Genomic DNA, 27,801 nt, shown 5'->3' with positions numbered 1-27,801 from the left:
GATTAAGAGCAAGTAATAGTACTTAGAGACATAGATTTGTCATTATTAAAACCAGCATATAAAATAAGAAAACACTATTTAATAAAGAATAGAGAATGTCAGTACTATGAGTTATTTAAGCAAATAACCGTCACTTAGATTTGAACAACTCTTCTTCAAGAGATCTAAATTAAAAATTAATTCTATATATTAACTGGAAAAACCCAATACCAGTTTAACTGCGAACCAATATTCCTATACCTGTCCAAAATAAACAAATAAAGATTGATTAAATTTAGTTTGTTTTTAATTTCGTGCAAAACCACACGAGGGCTATCTGTGCTAGCCGTCTCTAATTTAGCAGTGTAAGACTAGAGAGAAGACAGCTAGTCATCAGCACCAACCCCCAACTCTTGGGCTACTCTTTTACCAACGATTAATGGTTGACCGTCACACGATCCCACGGCTGAAAGGGTGAGCATGTTTGTCGTGACGGGCATTGGAACCACCGACCCTCAGGTTTTGAGTAGACCGCTCTAACCACCTGGCCATAGATTTAATTGCATCCAATAGTTAATTTAGATGTATGCATATTCATTAACTCGTTTTAAGTTTACAGAATATTTAACGTTATAATATTATTAAAAGGTAAATGGATAAGGTTTTATTTCGTATGTGTTTGAGGAGAGAAAAACCTTTACCCAGCATCTTGTAGACTGAAATCACGCTGAACCAATCTACGATCTTTATTCAACATTGGACTTCCAAAGATCATGAATATGGAAAATTTTAAGGCAGAAGAAGTTCAATCATAGTTTAGTTTTTATAATTTTTCCACAATTTACAAGTTATTTAATCAAGGTAACCTAAATGCAGCTAACGATTTATGTAACATATTCAATAAAAAAACGTTTAAACTTTTGAATAACATGTTATCGCAGTCATGTTTTAAAACAACACAGTTATACAAAAACTTGATATATGGAGGAAATGGATCCCAATACAGCCTAAAGCATACATTACTTTTAGTATATCTTGGATAAATAACTCGAAGAAAGGAATTAATTGATTATTGAATAATGTTAACTTCTGATCAGAAGAAGGTACAAACTTAAAATAAAACCAAAAATTAACTTTGTAATCAGTATAGTTAATTAATTATTATTTTTACGTCATCACTCATAATTCTTAAAATGTATTGCTTCATCAGTTGGATACTCTCGCTATTAACGATATTTTCGGCCATAATTCCAATTTATTATGGTATTTAGATTAATAAGTAAAAATGGTTTCCACACTGAATGCTACATATCATTACTGTAAATATACTTATTTTCTTTTTATCATGGATTAAACTTATTGCAGTGTATCTCAATAATGCGTGTGTGTGTTTTTCTTACAGCAAAGCCACAAAGGGTTATCTGCTCAGCCCACCGAGGGGAATCGAACCCCTGATTTTAGTGTTGTAAATCCGGAGACATACCGCTGTACTAGCGGGGGGCCTTAATAATATACTTGCAGTAATTTCTAAAACCATTGCACTTCTTAAAAGTAAAAATTAATTTCAAAACTATTAGATTTGTGCTATATATTTAAGGATTTTTTTTCTAAACAAACAAATAGCTATATTATCCAATGATAATATCTCATATGGATAACATTTTGCTTAACATTCATCTTGATTAATCTTGCAAACTAAAAATTCAATTTACAATTTTGTCAGATATATTCCTTTAATTGTACATTCTTTTTTTTTTACGCAAATACTTTGAATTAAGTTCTTGTTGTAAAAATTAATTACTGAATTTCTACTTAGAAGTACGACAAAATTGTATCAACAAGAAAATGTTATCCGTTGATAAAAATCACTCTGCTGTAACTTAATGATACGTTTACGTTCAATTCATTTTCCTTTGTGTTAATTCCTACTTACAAAGATATCGGAAAGAAATTGTTCTCAGAATCTTTGATTATGCACGTGTCATATCTGATTTATATTATATTGTTTCTATTTTGTATCGTTTGGTATGAGAACACTTCTGCTGTATGTTTACATGAGAAATGTGTCAAGAAAGCTCCCGAAATACCACGAGTAAAATAAATACAACAAATAAGAGAAACATGTAAGTCTGCAGCAAAACAAAGGAAGAATAATGTTCATCACACGAACAGCATTTTCTACTTACATTTCCTTGCATCTAGATTTTGTTTGTCTTGAATCGAGAGTTTTCCTTACGAGCTAGGAATCCTTGAGCTAAAGTAATATTATATCTAAAAAAAGGTAGAACCAATACTAGTTTATATAACCACCATGTAAGCTGGAAACTGTGGTCTAAAGAAAAAAAACAGGGCTAGACAAATCGGCGTCTCTGAGTAAAATAAATTAAAAGAAATTTATTTTTTAGAAAACACAAATAATTGAACGAAGTATAGAAACCGATGCTCACGAAGACAGGAGTCGCCACAATCTAGTGTTATTATGTGAAAGTTTTGGTACTTGTGAAGAGTATTGGATTTGGTGTTACACTTTTTATGATCACCCTTCTCTGGATACTCTCAACATTCTATGTGTTTTGTTATAGCAAAGTCACATCAAGCTATCTGCTGTTTCCACCGAGAGGAATCGAACCATGATTTTAGTGTTTTAAATCATTAGATTTACCGCTGTCCAACTGGGAGACCGGATACTCTCACAACAACTGTTTTTGTTTTTTTATTAACTTGAGTAACTGTAGAATATAAACAGACTGCTTAGTTTCGACTTCACTTGCACAAACATTACCTGAGTACCAGTACTGAGTACTCTAATGTATTACGTGTAAAGATATATTTATCCAAACTATACATTAATAAAACCAAAAAGCAACAAATAACTGTGGTGGAATCGAACTTGATGACAATAAAGTTTGAAGACGGGTTGAATTGGTAAAGAACAAACCTTTATTATAAGTTTAACACAGTAAGAACTGTACAACGTTTCAACAAGGTATCTGACGATGACATGAAAAACGTTGTCCAAAGGTTATACATATGTTATTGTGTTAAATTTCTAGCAAAGAACTTTATCCATTCACGCAACCTACAAACTTAATAAACTTAAAACTATGTTTAATCTATTTTATAATACAGAGGAACTGATGATATGTAAAACTAATTTTCATAACGAAAATTCTAATAACTTTATTACAACCTGCTAAACTGTGAATAAACAATGTTTATTGTTATCTGTTAATTTCGTTACTTAGAGTTAGGTGCTTTGGCTTTGTTTGTTTTTGGTGAATTTCGTAGAATACCAGTCGAAGGTTTTATCTTTCCCATATATGTGTGCATCGCTGTTTATATATGGTTTTGCATTTAGTGTACAGTTTGTTTCACAAAAATCATAAGTCAAGTGAAACTAGTGTATTGGATGTTGTTTTTACTTTATATGATACAAAGCAGAATGTATCTCAAATCGAATTGATGCGATACAAGAGCTATACTGACATAAATTAATATATTTTTTTGCTTAAGATGTATTTAAAGCACCGATTGTAGGTTTATTTTTTTTATAATTCTGTCAGTAGAGACAATAATTCACACGTGGACGATACCTCTAGAAAATAAAAGTACACTTGTGAGCAGTTTTTATCAATTACTGTTAAAGGTTGCATTAGCTCTTATAAGTTATTTGAGTAAAGTTTTGATGTAATTATAATTTGTTTTCATTTCCATTTCAAACATTCTATTCAGTAATGATAAACATAATAAAACATATTATGTAAGAAATATTGAATCATGCCTTGTTCAAGTGATCACAACATGGATTAATCGAAAAGACCTAGAGTAAAATTACTAACTAAACGACAAAAGTATAATATTTGACCATATTAGCGAATAAACATGTTAGTGATTAACACGACACAATACAAGCACTAATACAAAAGAAGGCATTTGTCTCAGTTCAGGTTACAGTAACCATCGCATTCAACAGCACAATGAAAATAGTTTTAAGAATGGTTTAACAAACGTTTTCTCGATGGACTCAGCAGATAGTCCGATGTGGCTTTGCTATAAGAAACAACAAAGATTTTAACAATGAATACTGGTTGTATCGTTGACCACATGTTTCGTCTGTTACATCTATTTTAACAACTTATGTAACTTTCGATTTATCCCAGCTATAATTGCGCATGTAAATCTATTTAACGTGTGGAAAAAGTTCTTTATTTCGATATACTGTCTACCGTGATTTATAAGCCAAATGATTAAGCGTCAGAGGGAACACCTTAAGCAAATGGGTAAACTATTATTCATATCGCTTTTACATTTATTTAGTTGTCAAATTACAGACTACGTGATGGAAGTATCATTACCATTTTGTTTAGAATAAGGTTTGGTTAGAGGATTGTAAATTATCTTAAATGTTCCAACAACTATTGTTTTTGAGAAGATGGTTTGATCTGTTACTAAAATCCCGTCTTCGACAATTTCTGATGAAGCCAACCTTCGAGATGTGGGCCTAATAACTGTTATTTATTAAGCTGTTCAATCTATAGCCTGCTACAAAAATCAATAACCTGTCTTAACACATCTGTAACGTAGCATGTGAAGTTGAGATATTTGTTGAAAATATTGCTCTGTTTTGTTTCACCTGTAATTGTTTCTTAGTATATCTATGCTGATATGTTTTTTTTTAAATAATGTTACATGCGTTCAATTAAGCTTTTTTGTAGGCTTAACTAGCAACTCATTTTAGCTACCAAGACAAGGTCATATCACATTTCTTTCAAAGACCGTCAAAGCCAGATTAGGTGCCTTAATTTAGTCATTATACAAATGTCATATTTCTGTAGCAGTCGTTTGAAGTTATCTTAGATGCCTTAATATAGATATAAAGTTATTTAGCTATTACAATAATATAATATCACGCTTCTCTCGAACAATGCTGAAGACGATACGTTTCACTAGGCTGTTCTTATAGGTTTGTTGTTATTATGGAACTGGAATACAACATTATATGTTACCTACTGTTGTACATACTCAGAAACCAGTTTTACTCATTAATTATTTTTTACTGCTGTTGTTTCATCAGGAGAAACTCCCATCCTACAGTTAAATACAAACAGTAAATAATAGTTTTAGGATCTTATGAGCTAGAGCACCTACACCCACTTCAAAATTAATTTTCTGGTTATAATTGTATTTAAAATATGAAGCTTGCAAACAAAGGTTAACTGATAACTAGCACGTTTCTATTTCTGTGTGAGCTCTACTTTAGTAGACAATTCTCTCACTAGGATATTCTTCACTTTTCTCTCAGTGTAGCTTGAATCTAGTTTTTTTCTCTGCCTTTTATGTGTGGCACGTGCTTCGTGTCTTTATTTTTGTTTAGACAATTACTTTTGTAAAGCATCATTGTTCTCTGTTTATTTAACAGTATGTAAGATAAATAAGTATTTTTTTATATTTGTATTTTCGCATTAATTCTGAGAAAACCCCTTTTCTAAAGTGTGCGATATTATAAAGTTATATTATAAAGTTAACCCCAAATCTATAGCATAATTTATTTCCGCTATTATTAAATATTTGAATGAAATTCATATTCTTTTGACACATTTTTTTACTAAAAAAGTTTGTGGTATTCAATATTTTTTCTTGATTGCTCTTCATGACTGCTATAATTGCAAGCTTTGAGCAATGCCTTTAATACGAACGTTCCTGTGAAAGCATGGTTGTTCAAGTACGATGCACGAATTTTGTTAAATGTCAATAGAATAATATTACGTTCATTACGAGAGGCCCGGCATGGCCAAGTAGTTAAGGCACTCGACTCGAAATCTGAGAGTCGCGGGTTCGAATTCCCGTCACACCAACCGTGCTCGCTCTTTGTGCCGTGGGGATGCTATTAAAAGAGTAGCCCAAGAGTTGACGGTGGGAGGTGATGACTAGCCGCTTTCTCTCTTGTCTTACACTCCTAAATTAGGGACGGCTAGCACCGTGAGCCATCGGTGGGCTCAGCAGATAGCCCGATGTGGCTTTGCTATAAGAAAAACACAGATAGTCCTCGTTTAGCTTTGCGTGAAATACAAAAACAAACAAACAATCCACTAGGAGATTGTTAAGTTATTACATCAAGGGTAACATTGATCCTACTTCATTATTGTTTTTGTTATGTAAGCAAACTATATATTCAATATTATATACAATAAATAAAGTAAATAGACAATACAAAGTTCATTAGAATGGCAATAAAAAATAATAGTGTTCGCTCAGGTGTATAAAATACAATATTATTGTTAGTGGGGAGACAAAACTTTCTACTTGACTCGTGATGTTCGTATGTATAGGTGAAGATGGGATTCGATCCCTCCGGGGATTGTGTGTAACGACGACATCTCTTCAAACGTGTTTAATCAATGAAGCGTTTCATAGCATATTAGTACAGAGGCGTCAGCTGGAGCAGTTTTCCCATCAGTTTCAGAAGAGTCTTCTGCTGGCACACTGTTGCTAATCTTAGAGAATACAGTAAACACACGAGCTCTCGAAATCACACAGCTTTATAATCACTAGAATGTTTCTGTAACCGTCCAATAAATCCTATACAAATATAACCTACAAGGTTTTTGTAATGTTCGTCCTTTGCTTCTGCATTTCCAGTTAATAACAACATAACTTTGAAAACTAGCAACACAACTATCCCTAGAGCAAGAATTAGTTATCACTAGTACCTAGAAGAACAGCAAACACAGTTATCAGAACAAAGTCTGCAAATAACGAGAGATTTAAAACTATACAAAACAAGATGGATAAAATGATCGAATGTTGAACTTACTAATGTTTACCACACGTTAAACTATTCATTAAAAAATGTACATTACTGCCTTAAATGGGAAGCTAAGAGAAGATTATATGAACTTAAAACCAGAAATATTCTATCTAAAATCTACTATTAGAATAGAGATAAACTGAATAATACGATTAAACCCACTTGTCCTGTTACAAAAAAAAAATACATTTTGTACTTAACGATGCAATATTTCACTTTACAATTATTTTAATTGATTTTAATACAGTAAGCGATTTTAATTTAATTAATAACTACGATAAACCATGATTCGCTTTTTCTTCTTGGAAAATGTAGCGATGAGTAAAAGTTTCGGACAAGGCAGCCCATATGAGAGTAATAATTCAGCTACCTGTGTTTCTATTAGTTTCTGTTCTCAGTACGCAAAACATACAAGGTGAGTAATAAAAGTAGTAGTATTTATTAGGAAGATAATATTAACATACTTCCTTCATTTTCAATCTCTTCAAGTGTTGTACTAATTGATGGTACTGCAGTATCCTGTACACTGTCATGCATTTGATTTAAATTATTCGACGTGCTCACTCCACTCCTATTCCCACGATCGCGGGTTCGAATCCCGGTCGTATCAAACAGGCTCTCCCTTTTAGCCCTGGTAGCATTATAATGTGACGGTCAATCCCACTATTCATTGGTAAAAGAGTTACTCAAGAGTCAGCAACGGGTGGTGATTAGCTGCCTTCCCTCCTGTCTTACACTACTAAGCTAGGGAAGACTAACTCAGATATCCTTAGTGTAGCTATGCAAGAAAATTCCCCAAACAAAAGAAAAACTCTCCAAGTTTAGAAATAAATAAAATGCTAATTTGAAAGAATAAGGAACTAAATATCCAGCATCACAATGTTTTGATAAAAAAAAACTGTACAATGTTCAAATTTCGCTGAATAAAACTTGTGGTTATCACTGTATCTCTTATGCAATCATCGTTGATCTAAGAGAGTAATTTTTCACCCGTAATAATTTTAAATATGGAGTTTTCTTTGTACTCATCTTGTACATAATCCTATAAAGCAAAATATAAGTAAGAAATCAAAGGGTTATAATGATTAGGGTGTATTGCATCACTAGTTGCATATCCTCATTATTACGCTATTTTCTGAAGTAATCTCACAATATTATCTTTTAATTGTCGGCTTGTGTAAATGGCGAGTTAAAGATTCTCTTTGATCGATTTGTTTAGAATAGGCCTATTTTTAACTTAAAGCTCAAAACATTATCGAAGTAAGGCGCACAGAGGAGTTGGGGAACATTTTATTGTTATAATTCTTGTTGTTAATTTGTTAATAAACAACAGAATCAATACAATAACAATACAGAATAGTACAAAAATATAATGTGTCAACTGATAAATGCCAGTGAAAGTATATTAGCTTAGCGGGTAGCTCGACGCTAATGTATTGTGTTATATTCATTCATGCATTTAAAAATGTACATGTACACTGAGCGTGAAAACCAAATAATTTTCAAAAGTTGACAAAATCATTTCGCTTATGGATATTCGTATAAACAATAAAATTATTTACAAACTTCTCACGTGCAGAGAATTAAGCTACATACTTTAAATATAAAAGGCTTACTTCGATTCTTGAAACGTTGTGTTGTAAAGAACATTTCCCCTGACAAATGTAAACAGAGATGCGATCTAGAACTCCAAAAACCATTTCATTTGTGCTAAATATCTCTCCAGGTCAACTTTGTAGATACTTCGTTATTAGAGTCCTTGATAAAGCCCTAGTGGTGATATATCAGGTATAAATAAAATTGTTTCTGACGCTCTCGACTGTCTTTTATCTTTGTTTTGTTTTATTTAATATTAATACCATAGTGAACTTTGCTTTGCCATATTAAATGTAAGGCGTGCGACTCGTAATCCGAGGGTCGCGGGTTCGCGCCCGCGTCGCGCTAAACATGCTCGCCCTCCCAGCCGTGGGGGTGTATAATGTGACGGTCAATCCCACTATTCGTTGGTAAAAGAGTAGCCCAAGAGTTGGCGGTGGGTGGTGATGACTAGCTGCCTTCCCTCTAGTCTTACACTGCTAAATTAGGGACGGCTAGCACAGATAGCCCTCGAGTAGATTTGTGCGAAATTCCAAAACAAACCAAACCATATTAAATTGTTTGCAAAGGTTACTAGTTTTCAAAACTTGATTTCCCGTAGGATGGCAGCACAATCGAATCCAGGCCATCTCAGTTACTATTCTTTTACCGAAGCCTAAAGATGAGGCCCGGCATGGCCTGCGTGTTCAGGCGTTCGATTTGTAATGCGAGGGTCGCGGGTTCGAATCCCCGTCACACCATACATGCTCGCCCTTTCAGCCATGGGTGCGTTATAATGTTTGGTCAATTCCACTATTCGTTGGTAAAAGAGTAGCCCAAGAGTTGGCGGTGGATGGTGATGACTAGCTGCCTTCCCTCAAGTCTTACACTGCTAAATTAGGGACGGCTAGCGCAGATAGCCCTAGAGTAGCTTTGCGCGAAATTCAAAACAAAGTCAAAAGATGAACATATTTTTGAAAACAGAAATCTTACCAACAATACAAAAATAGGCACATCATTTTAAATTTTGACTTCATGATTCACCAGCCTTCTTTGTAGAGTCTATAAACTATAAGAATATTAAACAACATTTAATGAAGCTTTAAATAACACAACCTATAGTTTTTACTAAATAATATTCACATTTACAGATAGAAACTTCACCTTTATGTTTCCATAATTTTTTTTACATACTTAACACCACAAACATGGGGCACACGAGGACACTTTGTGACACGTACAGAAACAACATAAGCAAATCAAATTAGAATGATTCCGTAGAATAGAACTTTATCACTGAGGCAAAACTAAGAAAATAATTCTGGAATAAAATTATATTTATTAAAAGAAAAACAAGTTATGCCATGAACAGTTATTTCTTGGTAATCATTTATTGTAAATTGATTCGTAATTTCTTCTATACTTGTCTAACATTGCATTACTTTATGTGGAATGTTTAGGTTTCGATTAGTGGAATATTCATGCCCACGCATTTTATAAACGTGGCATGCAGCCCGTCGTAAGTGGCACAATTGCAGGCTAATGCATGACAGAATACTTCTTATTGTTACAAGCTGTTCGACCGAAAAATCCAAGGAAAACAGAATTAGAAGCTGGGACTGGATTGGCTGGTGGCACTGCTTTTGGTGACCTCTTCAGTGCGGAAAGTAGTTCCTATCCTGCGCTATAATCTAATTTATTATCTCACGCTATATGAACTTGTTCATTGAAAGCGTAATAAACTACTATTGCCTAAATGAACCCAGAATAATTGTAATACATCTTTTACTTATTACTAAAACAATGTTTGGCCCCAAACTTGTTTTGTAGGGTAGGTAATTCTTATAAGTTGAAAATTTACGCAAACAAGTGAAATGGAAAATTATTTCGATTTATGGATTTTCTCTACACCCCTGGTGTTATATGGAAGAAAAAAATTAAATTAATAATTACAGAGAATATACATAACCTTTAGTTTATGTTGTAATTGTTTGTTTTGTTTAATTTGTGTTCTTGTTTTGGATATCTGCACTCTGTTCATAGAGGAGAATCGAACCGTGGATTTTAATATTGTACGTTGACCCACTTGAGGACCGTCATAATAAAAACTTATTTTCTTTTCTAATTGAGTGAGGTAGCTGCAAAAATATATTTCTTTTTAATACTCAGTAAAATATCAGTTTACAAATCACAACCATGAAAGTCGTTTTTCACTGTTGACTTTTTAATAGTGACAAATGTTAAATATCTTCCTTAATAGCGTTCTTTTTGTTTTTCAGAACGTGGAAATATCAAAGACGAACTTGAAAGTAAGTCACCGTAATTGGAATTATTAGTAAATTATATAATAATCATTTAGAGGAGCTTCAAGCTAGGAACACCTAACATTGAAGAGAGTGCGCTGTGATCAGTAGCAGAACTGAAGCTACAGTCAAAATCTTTTAAACGTAAAACAGCTCTCACGTTTAGTTTATTTGTATTGGAAGACATAAAGAATCATTTGGAGCTCTCCCGTAAAACAAGTATTAGCTTCAAGGAAATGGAAGGGGAGAAATTGACGGTATAGTGAACGTTTTGTTTGTATATAGATCTTGTATCAAAAGAAAAAGAGAGTGTTAAACCTTATTATGCAACTAGTTCAATACATTTGTCGCCATTCTTGAGCAAAATCGTTATCTTTTTATGTTTTTAAAGAACCGAACGCAGTCCACTAATTAGCGTTTCAGACTGTGATACTTAAGTTCTATGATTCGCTTTCCGTTTCCACAAAAATTGTATTCCCCACTTTGGAGCAGTAGGTACGTGATAAGAGCGACAGTCAAATTCCGTTATATAACGTGAGTAGCTCAAGAGTTGGATGGAGACGGTGTTGACTACTCTATTGTATCAAACATAGGTATAGCTAGCATGGATAGTTTTGGTGTAGTTTTCTGCGATATCCAACAAACAAACCATGTAAATATTAATAATAACCTACATGCTTCCTGCCAAACACACGTTTTTATATATTTAATAAAAACATAGTTTCAGAGTATGGGTGGCTATCAGTAATAAACAGGAAGGGCACTCACTCTCTCCACTTAAGCTCTGCCATATTTGTTTTTCCCAGATTTGATTAGGAGAAATTTTGTTATGTTCTCCGAACGTCTAAGCCTTTTATCAGATTCGGAAAGAACAAACAGCTCAAGCTTCGATGATGAAGGGAAACAAAGTTCGACATAGAAGTTCCTTTATACTGTATTAGCAAAGAAAAACATGTTATTCTACATTCAACACAGTTTCACAACTTGGAGCTGTTTTTGTAGACAGCAAATTTTCATTGGAAATCCCGTTTTACGCAAAAACTAACAGATTTGTTACCAAAGCTAAACAAAGTTGAAGGGATAATTAAAGTAAACAATAGTCGTCTCAATGCATGTTAAAAAGGTGTACCTAGTCTTGACCAGGTAAGAACAAATTAATCAGGAATATATTTGTAACTAGTTTCTATACGGTTAAGTACCAGTGTATCTCACTTTAAGGATATTCCTCTTTAACTTTTCCTTCCTATACCTGAAGTAAAAAGTTTCTGAATCTGTACAATAATAAGCATTGTAAAAATATTGGTCAATAATGTCAAAATACATGCAAAAAGTGGACCCGAATTAGCACAGAAAATAATAAATATATAGGTCATAAATACGCTACGCTTAATCTCGGAAGTCGATCACTTACAGGAAAATTAGCCATTTCACGATTTCAACTTATTAATAGTTATTACATTCGTTGGTAAAAGAGTAGCCCAAGAGTTGGCGGTGGATGGTGATGACTAGCTGCCTTCCCTCTAGTCTTACACTGCTAAATCAGGGACGGCTCGGTGCAGTGGGCTAACCTCCTACTCATTTAAATACTTGTTGAAGAATCCGCAAGCGATTGCGGCCCTATGTTCCTTGATGGAATCTAATGGTGATAACTAAACTAACTAACTAATAGTTATTACTGACCGATGTAAAGTGTTATTATAGCGTTTTGATGAATTGTACTAGGAGCTACTGTAGTTACTGAACTGGAGTTTGTGTGAATTGTACTGCGAGTTATTGCATATCCTAAACGGCTGTTTTTTTTTGTTAGTTGTGTTGGGAGCTACTGCATCTACTGAACTGTAGTTTGTGTGAAATGTGTTGGTAACTACTGCAAGTTTGTACAAATTGTGCTGGTAGCTACTGTAGTTACTGTACTAAGTTAATTTTGAGATTGAGTGTAGCAAATATATATGATAATCTATATTATACACGTGCTCTAGACACGAATTAAAACTTGTAATATCTTTAAGTTACAATACTGTGCAAAAGTTTTAGGATAAGAGAGTATTTTATCATTTTTTCCATTTTATGGGGCTAATTCTTTCATGCTATTACAAAATGTGAATTTCAGCACTATAGTAATATTTCACTGATCCTTGTTAACAACTGAGAAAGAGCCCAGCTGAGAATACATATGATTCTACATACTTCCCCATATACTTATATCAAGAACATGTCATAAGTGTCCATTCTGTTTGAATGAACATGCTAATCAAATTTAGAATCTGAAATAATTGTCATGGTATCCCATATAAAGTCTTAACTACATAGAAAGAAACTAGCATATAGTACTGGTATATGATAGAAGCAATCAATTTAATAACATCCCACATAAAAAATCTTCATAAACACAGTGCTCAACACTGTATGTATTAAATTTTATTGTCATTCGACGGCCCAAAAACATAGAGAGTTGTCAGTAGAGCAGACAGTTCGCATTAACCTGTTCAGTGCCGAAGACGAGATAACTCGTCCAAGCCACGGACGAGCTAATTCTTTCTCAATAATACCTAACTCCAACGCTAGATGTCAGCACCATACATGCATTTGACCTACTTACAAACTGTTTCACTTTCGATCCAAAATGCGTCATGAAAAAGTTACAAAATGAAGAAGCATTGGAGTTGTAGTGTAGCAGCTGAAATACTTGGCAGTGAACAGGTTAAAGCTTTATGTTATGCTGGTTAAACTTTCCGATAAATTGCTGTGAACTTGAAACGTTCCTCAAACACTGTCGAATACATAATAGATCGTGAGACCGAGACTGGTAAATTTGAAAATAGGGAAGGAAAAAGCAGAACACCTAAATTTAATGACACTGATGTCAGAAATTTTCGTTTATGCAGCTTTTGGGATAGAAGGAAGACAACACTAATGTCTAGTACGAAATACACGACGATGTGCCAAACGACAGAAATTGTCCAGATTTACAATATCAAGATTATTTAACGAGAATGGAGAATTTGGTAGTGAAGCAGTTAAAAATGTTTTAATTCGATCTCCAAGTATTGTCAAGAGACTGAAATTTGCTAAAAAGTACAAAAATAGAACTATTGATGATTGGAAATTGGTGTTATGGATAGATAAGTTTAAAATATCTTGTTCAAAGTATAGGTTGTACATCTGGAGGAAGGAAGGTGAAAGAAATGTACCTGGATGCACAGCATTTACCATGAAGCATAGAGAGGGCAATGCAGTAATTTAGGGCAATGTTTTGCTTAGGTGACAGGAGATATTTGTAAAATAGATAGAATAATGGACCAGCGCAAGTACCATTAGATTCTCTCATCTGTCATGGTATACCTACTGATAGATTCTACTAAAGACCACAAACACTCATCCAACCTATGAAGAAATTACTTAGCTAAGAAAAAAGCTGCTAGAGTCATTCAAATGATGCAATGGCCCCCACGGAGCATCGTTTTCAACCAAATTGTGCAGATCTGGGATTTGTTAAACCAAAAACTTGATTAATCAAAATATACTCACTCCCAAAGAAACTAAAATCAGGGGTTCGATTCCCCTCGGTGGGCTGAGCAGATAGCCCTATGTGGCTTTGCTGTAAGAAAAACACACACAAAACACCCAAATTAACGTAATTAGAGTGTATTAGGAATATTTGGAATAAAATCCCAAAGGACCCTTTTAATTAAATATGTTGCAACAATGCCTAAAAGAATGTCTGCAGTTATTAAAACAAAAGAGGGGCAAACAAAATATTAACTGTTTGTTGAACTCAAGCACTTTTACTGAGTTTCTGTTGTACTAAAAATGAAATCAATAAAATTTTGATATTTCAACTGTGATTTACCTTCCACTGTTCTTTGATAGGAGCCTGAAATCTAATTTTTTTATTTTTTCCCTAACACTTTTGCATAGCACTTTATAAAATAGAAACAATGTTTTTGTGAATGGAAACCATTCTTGAAATTATACACGAATTGTTGTACATAATGTTTCACGAAGTACGTACTTTTTTGTATTAATAATTTATAAATTCTAGTTCTTTTAAAGTTTTGTAAAATAGTCAATGATATAATTTATCTAAAAAATAGTCTTTCTTAACTTAGTGTGCGAAAATCACTCGCTACTCCTTTCCTTTTTCAGCAATATGCTTTATCGGTAAGAGTAATAGAACAACATTGTTTAAGACTGTCTTAAAACAGAAACACTGACGACAACAAAACGAAACTCTAAATTCTGTTACTACTGGTTCGTGCTCCATCCTTTTAAGCCGTGAGTGCATTACGGGTGACTGTCAAATACAACTTTGCGATTAGAGTAGTTCAACAGTTGGTCTGGGTGTTATTGTGTAGCTGCCTTCTTTCTGGTGTATCTGTTGGCCTGAATGCTAATGACTAGTTCCCTTCAATCTCGTTTTTATGATGTCTTGAGTACTGTTGGTCAGCTGCCTTCTCTTTGGTCTATCCGTTGGCCTAAATGCTGCTGACTAGTCTAGCTACCTGCCTTCTCTCTCTGATCTGCCTGTTGAAAATTAAGTCCGAAACAAGCAGTAAAGCGAAATAAATCACAAGTCCTGCTCTTTAAAGGCTTTTAAGGAAATAGTCGATTTATTGCTTATTTCTAATGAAAGTAAATACAACCATGGCCAAATTAATTTGATACTTATCCTATGAATCAAATTAATGATTTGATGAAAGTCTGTATGGGTTGGTGTCCACTTTTAACTGGCGAAACGCTGGACCAGTTGTCACCAAACTCATCATGTATTCTCAGGCTCCACAAAGAAGTGATATGGGGAAGGAACTGGGGCTCGAATGATCTCTAGTTCATCTCTGGGTCTCTGTGTCTTCCCTGTGCGTTGAACGGATAAATTATTTAGTAGTATCAATTTAAAAAAGTAAACAGTCGCTTGATATGATTTAAACTAGGTAGTTCTATATGTATAATGGACTCGAATAATACAGTACTAAAACTAAAATAAAAACGCTCTGAGCAACGCTGGAGTCAACTGTTATCATTCACATCTGCTAAAACTGGAAGAATAAAAAGATACCCCAAGACTCATTAATGACCACATTTCAGTAAAGAAGATATTGAAATTATGTCATCGGTTGTAATACTTGATAACATTGTTTACGTCGCGTTTTTTCAAAGTTCTTAACAATACATAGGTTTACCTACGGGGTCAGTACAAACCCCATTTGCTTCTCAAACTTAATGCTCTGAACTATTATGAGTCCTTGGCTTTGACAGATACGGAGTCACTTATAGCGTATGAGTCACAAATAAAATTTAAATAAAAATACGATCAGTGCTGCAGTCGCCATCTATTTTCTGAAGAAAAAGAATAATTTCATCCAGTATGGTATGTTCTGTACACTCAGTTTGTAGCAGGTAAAACCATAACAGTGCTCTATATATCAACCACGCTGATAGAGAATGGTTTCTTTGTTTGTTTTTAAATTTTGCACAAAACTAGACGAGGGTTATCTGCGGTAATTGTCCATAATTTATCAGTGTAACATTGGAGGGACGGCAGCTAGTCATCACCACCCACCGCCAACTCTTGGTCTACTCTTTTATCAACGAATAGTGAGATTGACCGTCAACTTATAACGCCCCTCGGCTGAAAGGGCGAGCATGTTTATCTCCTTTTTACAAAAATATAAAGCTTCATATTTCTGTGTACATTATGTTAAACACTTTGGTGTCAATTGTTACTTAGGCCCGGCATGGCCAGGTGGGTTAAGGAGTTCGATTCTTTAACTTATGGTCGTGGATTCGAATCCAAGTCACAACAAACGTGCTCGCCTCTTCAGCCGTGAGGGCGTTATAACGTTACGACCAATCCCACTATTCGTTGGTTAAAGAGTAGCCCAAGAGTTGGCGGTGGGTGGTGATGACTAGCTGCCTTCCCTCTAGTCTTACACTGCTAAATTAGGGACGACTAGCGCAGATAGTCCTCATGTAGCTTTGCGCGAAATTTAGAAACAAACGAAACATTGTTACTTTTATTGCTTTACTAAACACAAAAACAACAAATATATCACGTGATACTTGGCCTGTTAGCGTGCTTCGGAACAAAAACAATCAAAACAGTGAAAGAGTTCTGGTTGAAATATTATAAGTTTGGCGTATTATCAGTTCCATAATAAATATCACTATACACATAATCAAAGAAAACAAAAGTTCTAAAATTATCGCAGTCTATATGTTTTTTCTTACACGTTTTGACATTCTCTGATTGATATATCTTAAAGAGGGAAACACTTTCTGAACTAATTAATTTTTTTTAAAAAAAGGATTCTATGAATTTATGTACTAATGAGTTAAAGGACAATTTGGGTTTATAATATTGTAACTATAACAAGACAAACCTTTGTTATAACTGTCAACCATTCCCCCTTAGTTCATTTTTATGTAAATCAGGCATACCACGATCAGACGTGTGATTTGAAATGCAAATATCTTGCCATTCCGTCTTGGACCGTAAATGAGCATTTGGTAGAGGTAGATTTATATTTTTATAACTCATGACATTTCATTTTAGTGCAGAGTGTGTTTCTAATAACAACGATTATATCCTAACACTGATAAAGTCATCAGTTTTTTTCGACCGTTCTTCTTAACTAGTTTAATGTGTTGTTTCCAGTGTTTAAAATCACGTGATGAAATGTGACGTATAGCGTCCTATAAATGTTCGATAGGGTTAAAGTCCGATGCCAGTGCAGGTCACTCTATTTGGCTAATCCCATTTTCTCCAAAGAATGTGTCGCCAGAAAGTACGGCCGGGTCTTGCGTTGACTATCAATCCATTAGGCTAAAGTTAGGGGCAGTTGCACCAGCATGTGGCAGTAAAAAGAGTCATGAGAAGCAGTCCTCTTAATATTATCAATCTATAAGAGGTAGAGGGCGGTGCGCATATCACTTCTTATTTATCACTACGTCATATCTCTACTATATTAAAGTGGAACTAGATGTATTTCTTTTTTTTTTTTTCCAAAGACGTATACACCTGTTATCGGTGAATAACGAATCACCTTTAAAAAAGAATATTTATGTGTATCCTGATGATTCATTGGATGTGTTTTTGGCACCTTTACGTGCTTGCTATTCTGTGCTTTGTGTAATGCGTTTCATTAGGTTTGTTGGCCTATCATCTAATGGTATTGTGAATTATGGTGTGCCTTGTACAGGTGTCAGAACATCCGTAACATTGCTTTAGAACGGATTCGACGTTCTATCAATGATATTTTGAGATAGTTGTAGTCAACTTACAGTACACTACTTGGCAGGCTTCTATTCATTCGATGGTTCTTCACATAAGAAAAACATTCGAATGTTTTCTGTGAGGTCTAACCGTCGATTGCGAACATTCTGAAGTACTTTGAACTCTATAATTCACTGAAAAGGGGCAAGTGAGGAAAGACTTTGTTAAACTACTATATATATATATGTGTGTGTGTGTGGGTATGTTTATAAATCACTTGAATTTCATACCAATAAGTTGTTTAACAGTAGACGGTTTGCATTACTCCATAAAAATAGTTTTGTCTTGTTATAAATAACTACAACATTACCAATTCTAATTAATTGTATTGTGCATTATATAAAGAACAAAAAAATCTGAAATTGAACAATGGTCGCTTAAGAATCGATTATTAGGCCTGACAGGAAAGTCTCAAAATGCAGTTTAATGATATCATGTTAACACGTTCACTTTAAATAGTAGTGGATCTTATTATTAGTATTACGTTAATTGCATTAGAAAATCAAGGTTTGCAGCGAATTATTCACATTTACAGACTCACACGCCTCTTGAGAGTGTTGTGACTAAATGCTTAATACAGCAAATTTGCCGTGCGTTAACTATTTAATGGTATTACAGTGAGTAAATGTTGTTTTATTAGTGCAAAGCTGCACAATTGGCTAATGACACTCTGCCCGCTGCACGGAATTAAACCCTAGAATTTAGCGTTATAAATCTGTAAACTTGTCGCTAACCCACAGCGGAACTATAAAATACCCGTAAAATACCCTGTTCTATTAAGTTCTGAGTTTTCATGAGAAAAAAAGCCTATTATATGATAATAAAACGATTTTCGCAAATGATTTTAAACTTTTAAATACGCTCTTAACAGAATTCGCGTATATCGTTTTATTTAATTTTTTAATATATCGTTTCGACTTATTTTATTCAGAAACACAACATCATGAAGTTGCAAACTCATTATTAGAAGCCAAACAATTTTGTTTTAGTTCTGCAATGACAATACACCAAAACCTAAATCAAATATATTTAGCCAAGAAAGTATTACATATTCTATATTTCTTCCGTTATCCAAACGCAATTAGCACTTAAATTTAATCAACATAGCTTCATCATAACATTTATACTGCCGAGTGACAAGCCCCCAGTGGCACAGCAAAATTACAACATAGAACCCAGTTTTCGATACCCGAGCTGAGCTTTGTGCTTAAAATAACAACAAATGTTTGAGATTTGTTTTGAAATTCTATTATCCTAGTAAAACTTGTAGAATTAGTTACATGACTTATTTTACAGTCGAGCTCTATGTAATTAGATCTAATCAGAAGTTATTTGTAATTGTTTTGGTCGATAGGTTAGCTGTAACAGATTTGAATTTCGTACAGAAGTTTTATTTCTGAATACTGAATTATTTTGTAACATGTATGAAACACTGTGCTGCAAGCAAACCACCAAACAGATTAACTCCCACTTTTCATTGTGTTCATAGAACCGCTGTAAAAAAATCTGTTAAATGAGACTGCGGTTAAATTGAAACATAAACGACATGAAATGAACTCAAAATAGGCCTGTACATGTTTTGCTCTTGGTGTTGTCAACTTGAACAGCGCCTTATGTAACACATGGACAAATATTTTTAGTCACTCAGTTTTGTACATGAAATATAATTTATCTGGCTGAAGTTTTCTTGAAATTTCTCCATTTCTCTCACTGTACGAGCAATGCTAGACCAGTCGATAGTGTTGTGTTAAAGGTAATTATATGTATATAAAGGAAATTAAGAAAACCCTTAATGTAAAGAAATTCAGAGAATTTTTTTCCCTTAAACAACACAACTGAGCTGTATTTTAAAAGGAATCTGAAGATTACATGTTTAAGGAATATGAATATTTCAAAGGAACACGTGAGGATACGTGTGTTTAAGTTAACTATTTGTTATTGATGATTTTTAATGTAAATTACAAAAGTATAACTTAAAATAAATTCTAGAAAATGGTGATATTAAGTTAAAATTGCCTGGTGGAACTCTGTATTTATTCGTACTGCATTAATTAATTTACTGATGAAGTATATTTGAAACAAACTAGGAAATCTATTATAATCACATCGCAAATTTATTGGAATTTGAAAAGTTCAACCTTTCTCATCGGGATTCAGTCCATGTTTGGACTAAGGAGAGTCATTTCAATTATAATAACTAGCTGAGGTACTCGTACCCTGGATGGAAGTTATATAAATTCGTGATTAATTAACGTTTATCTTAGGAAAAGGTGTTTCCTTTATATATGTATAATTTTAAAACACTAATAAAAACAGCAAAACAAAAAATGTGAAACCTTAGTTTGCATGTATTTTCTCAGGGACCCAACAAATCTTCAAGTCAAATGTGATGAATATTTATCAAAAGGGTTGAAGTAGTGGTAAAAACACTCATAAAAGCCGCAAAATGCAAAACTGAAGATCCATCCACATCCTACAAAGTATTTATGCGAACATACAAGAAAGAGTACTATTATATTTATATAGATGACCCCAGAGCATTTGATCCGTGTGTGACGTATTCTTGTCGTCATGTCTGCACTCTAAGAATGGAGAAAAATAAAGGTCTCCTTGACGGGAAACGGAGACGACACGGGAAAATCGTGACCCCTATTACAGAATAAAATTTCGCGAAATTTAGAGTTGCAAGTTTGGATAATAAAAACTTGTTTTTAGTATCATATAAGCAAGAGCTCCATTATAGTACGAAACTCAGTTTTATCTGTTTTGAGTAAGCGCACGCATCTTACTATGTAACTGCGCACGCGCGCATACTTTATTTTAGCTAATCTAAAGAAAAGGCGGATGTAATGATACTTTTATAGTAAACGTTTTGTAGAACAATAAAAAGACACACTCTACATTTCACATTTAAATTTAGAGTCACTTATATATCAATTAATTTTTATGTCTATTTACATTAACAAAATGTTTAACCTTTAAATACAGTTTTAAACTGTTTGTATCATACACAGTGTGCACATTGCCAAATATGTTTAAAAAGCCATAGGGATTTTAACGTGTTTTTGTTGAGTTTTTTACGAACAATAATTCTATTGAAAGTAGTATGCATACAGGAATTCATTGTTATCTAACATCAAAGAAGATTAATATAGTCAAGATCTCTCAAAATCTTCACATATTTAAGGAAGCAAAAAAAAAATATCTCAAGACGGCTGGTATTGGTATTAAAATTTTTATTAAATTAAAGAAGAGAACAACGTTTTGACCTTCTTAGGTTATTTTCAGACATTAACCTGAAGATGACCGAAGAAGGTCAAAACGTCGTTCTCTACTTTATTTTAATAAAAGTTTTAATATTATTACCAACCGTTTTGAGATACATTTTCATTTCAAGTAAGTTTCTCGTCATTACCAAATAAAAAAAGCAAAACATTTGAAAAACGTATTTATATTTTGAGTTTTTTGGATGATATTGTCACATTGTCCAGCCCAGTCTCGGTAAATGATTTTATGAAACACGATCCAATCTAAATTAGGTATAAAGCAAAGTTAAGTAAAGTGGGAATGAAGATATTGAAAAGAAATAGTTCTAAACAATCACACTAGCAGAAGAATCCAAATTTCATTTAAACAGTCAAGCTGTCTTAATTTATATATAGTATTTTCAATACTGATCGTACAGGAGTAGTCAAAAACAACTTCATGTTCTTTATGATGCTTGCCTAGGTAGGTAATACGAGATTAAAAATTTCAATGCAAATATCGAAACTGTAACCAAATCTTTCGCATCAAGGTGACTTAAAAAAATTAATATTCACCCACATTATTCATAGTAATTTTGGGGAGTTTATCGATTTTTGAACCACTAACCTTCATTTCTCAGGGAGATAAAGCGAGTTGACTTTGAAAGAGAACAAACCAAATGTTCTAATGGTTTTCTAAAAACTTCTCGTTGATGATGAAAAACGAGCTGTCTGACAAAGTCTTTCTGTGAATGAGTCATCATTTTCAACCGCCTGCAGGGACAAAAACACTGGTTAAAGTGACTAAATGCATTTTTGTTTTATTTCGCATTTCTCAAGCAAATGGATCATAATTTAGAATTTTTATTTACAAACATGTAGATGTTTCTAACAATAACATTGAAACAGACTTAGTTGAATTTTATTCCAACCTTTGTCCTTTAACTAAAACTAAAACGAGATGGTTCATACTTTCCTGTAATGAAGCTGGTTTTTTCATATTTCTCTTATATGAAGTCATAATATTCTGAATAAATACAATTGTTTTTGTCTTTAAGCAAATATCAGACAGTGATATTTGTGACCCTAATCTAGCAGTGTAAGAATAGAGGAAGGTAGGTAGTCATCATCACCTACCGCCAACTCTTAAGCTACTCTTTTACCAACGAATAGTGACATTGACCGTCACGTTTTAGTGTCCTCACGGCTGAAATGGCTGGCATGTTTGGTGTGACGGGTATTTTTATTGAAATGTCCTATTTCAAACTAGTAAGAATTTTCGAGTCTGTAACTATATAACTTGTCAAGTCATGTTAGTATTATTCATAAGATAAAAATATTAATAATAATTGAATTAAAATGCTCTTAGTGGCTCAGCCCCTAAAGACTTATAACACTATAAAACCAAGTTTTGTGGTGGGCAAAGCATAGATAGCATTCTATATGTTTGAGATCAACAACAAACAAATATAAATCTATTAGAACCTGATAAATCAGCTTAATAAGTAGATTGATCTAAAATACATTTCTTATGGTTTGACTATCATTTTAAAAGATGCTTAAAATTAAATTTGCTGCTCTAAGTCAGACGTAATATCCTTATACTGAAAGGAGCTATTAACTTTATTATTTTATTTATCGAAAAAGCGATTAGTTAAATGAGATTGTTCCGAGAGTATTTACAAAATTAGAGGAAACGTTAACCAGGTATTATAATGATCATGTATAAGGCCGAGATGTTAAATTATTACTAACATCCCCAAGGTAATTCATATTGATTTTAGGACGACTTATGATGCATTTAGATAGTAATTCACTGGAGACATTAGTACTATGTTCCGGATGTTCTAATACTAATTTCCAAGTACACCGTGATATAATCAGTTTCAGTATTTAAATTAATTTACTTGGCAATATTACAAACCCATGAAAAAAGTAAACTCCTGAAACAAGTTATTTAGATGTCGATAAATTACACAAATTACAGAAAGATAAACCTAATGTAAGTTATTATACTTATAAACAAATAAAATAATGGACATTTGTTTCCCATATTATGAAAAAAAACGAAACAAAATGAAACAATTTGTGTAATTTACAAATTAAAGAGCTATTATGAATTTGGTCAATGTATCCAAGTATTTGCTGTTTTTTTCTGGTTGGTTTTTAATTAAGCACAAAGCTACACAATGGACTATCTGTGCACTGCCCACCACAGATATCGAAACCCGGTTTTTAGAGTTGTTAAGTCCGCAGACATACCGTTGAGCCACTGGGGGGGGGGGGGCGTGCTGTTTCTTAACCATCGTTTTGTACTAGTTATGTTGTGTTTATCGGAAACATTTCATGTGTTTCAATCTCTTGAGATTGCCTCCATGTTAGAAGTTTTCAAATACACTTTAATTATTGAGCTATTCTGAACTTACCAAAAGTATATAAATCAATATTTTATTCAGCTGGTATAGATATAAACTACCTTATAGATCTGCATAACTAGTTCTTCATCTCTGTTTGTTTTATTGATTAAAATATGTCAGCAAACGATACAAATCTTGACATAAGTAACTGATTTTCTAAATAAGGAAAATCAGATTTGATAAGTATTTTGCTGAACATCGTACTTGGTAGGTGAAACTTTAAAACCTTAAATCTTTGGAATCTTCGCTCTGTAAACGGTTTTCGCTATAATGTTCAGTATCTTGTGAAAACCATTCTAAATACTAGCTTGATACGGCTGATTTTTTAAACGATAATTAATTACACGTATGTAATGTTAATCATAACATCTAATTCTAACAAGTCCTAAAATGTAAAAGTTTTGGCACCTTTTAGGATTAATAGCGTACATTAATATTTGAAAAACAAATAGTGCCTGATTTTCATTTGAAAATGTTTTATTTCAGTTTCTTCCTGTTGAGCAGGTTGTTTGGGTCAGAGCACATTTCTTTCATGATATTTCTCTATTGCCTTTGATAAAAGTTACTGATAGAAAAAATAAATAATCCAATACGATAACATTTTCTATTAACATTTTGTATTTACATTATCTGAGAATATTGTATCTCGTTTTTTTCTCCCCTCTCCATGGAAGTCAGAACTTCCATTGACAAAGTGTCAAGTTAACCGTTCAGTTGAATAATCGTCATAACAAATTGGAATCGAAATTCTTATCAACTTCAATTTCCGCTATTGCCCCTAGTTTCGAATATTTAGTAAAAGGTAAAAAAAAATGCAAACTTTCCTCGTGGTTTTGCTGAGAACGTTTAACTGAAGACTCGATGATGTATGTGTTTTAAATGACCTTTATAAACTTTGAGTAATATCGTGAAATAAGATTACCACGTGTTAAATTTAAATAAACTCCCTTGTATTTATTCAGTAACTGAGTATGTTCTAAACGTACAAAAATGCTGTAATAATTTGTATGCATGGGTAAATATCTAAACACGTAGGCAAAGTTGTTACGCCCGACTTACTGTGGCAGTGCAAAGGTACTTAGTTTTGCTCGTGTATTATCATCAGTGTTCAATGAAAGTTCCTCTTGTTAGAAACTTGCTAATTGGAAAATATCGCATAGATTATTATTGTGTCACAGCAGTTAATTGTAAGAAACATTCTGAATGTTATTTTGTTTACGTTGTGTTAAGCGATGTAAGAATACAGGTTTGCATAATCTTTATTAAGATCAATAAACACAATTTGAAATGTTTTTTTCTATGGAAGTATAATTATTAATAATCATTCATGTAAGTACACAATGATATTATTATGTTCACTTGCAGAACAGTATTTTAAGTAGCTGATATTTAATTTCTAACCCACAAAATCTAGTCCACCTGTGGGACAGCAGTAAGCTTACAGACTTACAACGCTAAAATCCAGGATTCAATTAACACAACCGATAGCCCAATGTGGCTATGCTTATAAACAAACTGACATAAAACCTACATTTTAGTATGTTTCTTTTTCCAATTCGCTGGAAACTGTGGATTAGATACACATACAAATTATTACTTGCAGGATATCTGCTAAAATTACTTTTTATATTTCTTAATTCGGACAAAAGAAGCTTAATAAATATCTTAATGTTGTGCATTATCGTTAATAGAATGTTGGATATTTCAAATAAATAAATGGTCTGTACTATGCATAGAATAAAGATGAATAAATATGCTAAACATATTGTTTGTATGTTTGATATTATTTAGTGTAAACGAAACGAAACACGAGGATACATGGTCATTTGTTCAATATTCAAGGGAACAAAGAACCAAAAACATAGCAATATACATTATACTACAGGTATTGATGCACCTTAGCTTGGAATATTAAACCAAAGTTACAAAAAATTTAGTCATTGATGTACCTTAGCTTGGAATATTTAATCAAAATTACAAAAAATGTAATCATTTTTAATAAAAATAAAACACATAACAATGCACATTACAGTATACGTAGTGATGAACCCTAGCTTGGAGTATTCAATCAAAGTTACAAAATCTTTGATTGTTCTTATTAGTTTATCTTTGCCAATGTTACAATTATTTACGATCATTATTATAATTTTGATCAATGATATTACTGCAACTAAAAAACTAATGTAAAACAACCTTATCTAAATCTTCAATTTCTTGTCGAGCTGATAAACATAGCAATATGCATTATACTACAGGTATTGATGCACCTTAGCTTGGAATATTAAACCAAAGTTACAAAAAATTTAATCATTGATGTACCTTAGCTTGGAATATTTAATCAAAATTACAAAAAATGTAATCATTTTTAATAAAAATAAAACACATAACAATGCACATTACAGTATACGTAGTGATGAACCCTAGCTTGGAGTATTCAATCAAAGTTACAAAATCTTTGATTGTTCTTATTAGTTTATCTTTGCCAATGTTACAATTATTTACGATCATTATTATAATTTTGATCAATGATATTACTGCAACTAAAAAACTAATGTAAAACAACCTTATCTAAATCTTCAATTTCTTGTCGAGCTGATAAAGGTCGTAAACCTTGAATCTCATCAAGATAAAGTGCGAAAGAGACTTACGTTAGAGTTACTTATTAACATTAGTTACATCTCAGGTAATTTCCAATAAAATCTGAGGTGATTTTGCTTACTAGAAAAAATATTTTACGAAAGATAACTGATATTACCTCCATATGCTTTCACGTGATATTTCGATGATAAATATGGAATGCCAAGATAAGTAAGTACATTATTCTTTGTTCTATTAAATAAAAATTTAGAAAACGGTTGAATATAAAACACTGGTTTGTCACTCCACTTAATCAGCAAGGCGACTTATAAATATTAGTATTTTCACTCCATTTATTTAACAATATAAATTATAAGTAAAAATAAGTGTAGCTTTCGCATAAACATGTTCTTAAAGTTCTTGACTGAAGGAAGATATGTTCTAGGAATTCTATAGCAAGTAACGTTTTATAATGAAGTATATGAGTAAGAATTTAACTTTATTTTCTCTTTTATTTGTGTACTTCTGACTTTCAAGCAATTGTCTTCCCTAATAATCTTTACGATCACATTCTGGTGTATTAAGTGTGGTAAACAGCACTGCCTTAATAATAATATTTGTTTTTAATAATAATTTCGATCGTAGCTTTAACTTTTTTGTAAAGTATGGTCGCTGAAATTTTGTTATAGTTTGTAGAAACGTTTTCGCTGAGGAACGAGGAAGCTATAGAGAAAAACAAAACAGACCCCTTAGACCGAAGTAAAACACTCACATCTTAGCTGACTTCTACAACAAACGGTAGATAAATTGTAAGACTGATTGACTGCAAAGTAAGCCTTGGTTAAGTATGTTTTCATGTCGATATAAACTACGCAACAAGTTTAAACAAGTTGCTAACATACAAAGATGGTTTCAGCTAAGATTTAGAATGAAATGACTTAGTCAATTTAAGAAACGGACTTTTCCAACAGCGGCTTGCGTAGAAAAAGTAAACTATAATGGAAGGGGTTCTTTTCTTACTGAGTTCCTATATTACGTAATATATCTTACCCTAAGAGACTTCATACTTTGCCAGTCTTGACGTTATACATTAGTGATATAACTGTAAATTTATATTTCTTCTTTCTTTATATGGTCTTCCCAATCACTTGCCACACATTTCTTTGGAAACTCAAATTCATATACGTGCCAGAAACACGTGCAAAAGAGCTTCGGATTAAAGTTTATGGTAAAAAAATATTTACGACCTTTTTCGATCACTAACAAAAACTCTAAAATACAATTACTGGTACTTCAAATTCGAAACGTCACGAAACATTTATTTGTTTAATAAGCAGATTCATAGAGCCAAAACAGTTAAAACCACTGAGATATTTAATGTCCTTAGTACATCGCTGTCGAAAAATATTGCAAACTTGTTGAGTACTGATATATCAGTTGTTTCTTATTAGATTTATTAATATGAAAATGAAAACAAACAAATATTCCATGGGCAAAGTTTTGTCAAAAAATAGTTAATTGAAAGCTACATAATGCAAAAAAATAACATAAAACAGGTGGAAAGAGTACAAAGTATTCAGTACAGAGTTATCAACTCTAGTGGCTTATAGGTTTATTTGTTTTG

This window comes from Tachypleus tridentatus, chromosome 4 (genome assembly GCF_004210375.1).
Source record: "Tachypleus tridentatus isolate NWPU-2018 chromosome 4, ASM421037v1, whole genome shotgun sequence".
In the NCBI taxonomy this organism is placed as follows: domain Eukaryota; kingdom Metazoa; phylum Arthropoda; class Merostomata; order Xiphosura; family Limulidae; genus Tachypleus; species Tachypleus tridentatus.
The sequence above is the reverse complement of the archived record's forward strand: the minus strand, read 5'-3'. Positions refer to the sequence as shown.